The sequence below is a fragment of the Schistocerca serialis genome, chromosome 7 (assembly GCF_023864345.2).
Source record: "Schistocerca serialis cubense isolate TAMUIC-IGC-003099 chromosome 7, iqSchSeri2.2, whole genome shotgun sequence".
NCBI lineage: Eukaryota > Metazoa > Arthropoda > Insecta > Orthoptera > Acrididae > Schistocerca > Schistocerca serialis.
This window is the reverse complement of record NC_064644.1, coordinates 40,496,639-40,497,878: the sequence shown is the minus strand read 5'-3', so window position 1 is coordinate 40,497,878 and position 1,240 is coordinate 40,496,639. Positions and strand designations below refer to the sequence as shown.

The 1,240-nt window shown below is 49.1% G+C and overlaps 1 non-coding gene across 1 annotated transcript; it reads left to right on the top strand.

Moving 5' to 3' along the window:
* Window positions 1-596: 596 nt before the first annotated feature.
* Window positions 597-671, top strand: Trnas-cga (transfer RNA serine (anticodon CGA)). Its single transcript has one exon. It is a non-coding gene; the product is annotated as a tRNA-Ser (tRNA).
* The last annotated feature ends 569 nt before the right edge of the window (window positions 672-1,240 follow it).

Below are 1,240 nucleotides of genomic sequence, written 5' to 3'. Positions count from 1 at the left end.
AAAAAAGAAGGAAAAAACCTGCACCAACTCTTTCCCACTGCAGTACAAGACAAGCTCCAGTCGGGCAGCTGTCTGATGTCGTCACTAACCGACCGTTGGGTGGACACGTACGAGTATAAACGTTCCAGAATCAGATTTTCACTCTGCAGCGGAGTGTGCGCTGATATGAAACTTCCTGGCAGATTAAAACTGTGTGCCCGACCGAGACTCGAACTCGGGACCTTTGCCTTTCGCGGGCAAGTGCTCTACCACGGTACTGGCAGAAGTAAAGCTGTGAGTACCGGGCGTGAGTCGTGCTTCGGTAGCTCAGTTGGTTAGAGCACTTGCCCCCGAAAGGCAAAGGTCCGGAGTTCGAGTCTCGGTCGGGCACACAGTTCTAATCTGCCAGGAAGTTTCATATCAGCGCACACTCCGCTGCAGAGTGAAAATCTCATTCTGGAAACATCCCCCAGGCAGTGGCTAAGCCATGTCTCCGCAATATCCTTTCTTTCAGGAGTGCTAGTTCTGGAAGGTTCGCAGGAGAGCTTCTGTAAAGTTTGGAAGGTAGGAGACGAGGTACTGGCAGAAGTAAAGCTGTGAGTACCGGGCGTGTGTCGTGCTTCGGTAGCTCAGATGGTAGAGCAGTTGCCCGCGAAAGGCAAAGGTCCCGAGTTCGAGTCTCGGTCGGGCAAACAGTTTTAATCTGCCAGGAAGTTTCATAAACGTTCCAGCTTGCTAAACTAGTCTGACACTGTGACTGCTTTCCGAGTCGTTTTAGCCTCTGATGAAGTCTGTAGCACTGGAAGACGAAACGTCAGGCAGAGAATTATGCCTCGGGCCACGACCTTACGTCCATAAAACAAATATCAGCATAACGCAAATGCCAGCAATGGAAGAGTGCGTTGTATGGTCAACAGACGCCTGTACACGTGGTTCCAGTAGGGGAAGCGACGACAATACCAGACTAAATACAGCGGGCGCGAAGGAGGATTTACGTAATCATATCTTCAGCGCTCCATTCGCGAATGCAACCGGAAGAAATCTTAACACCTGATGCAACGGGAAGTACAGTATGGCATGCACTTCACTGTAATTTGCTGCCTACAGATATGGATGTAAATCTGTGAAACCATCGCTGCATTTGTGTAAGGTGGTTAACTGAAAAAATGTAGAATTTAAACCTAGATGATAGGATGCGGGGATTTTAAGTGACGAGTCCTACGTCTGTGACTGTTCGCGATACAGCAGGTTGATACATTAA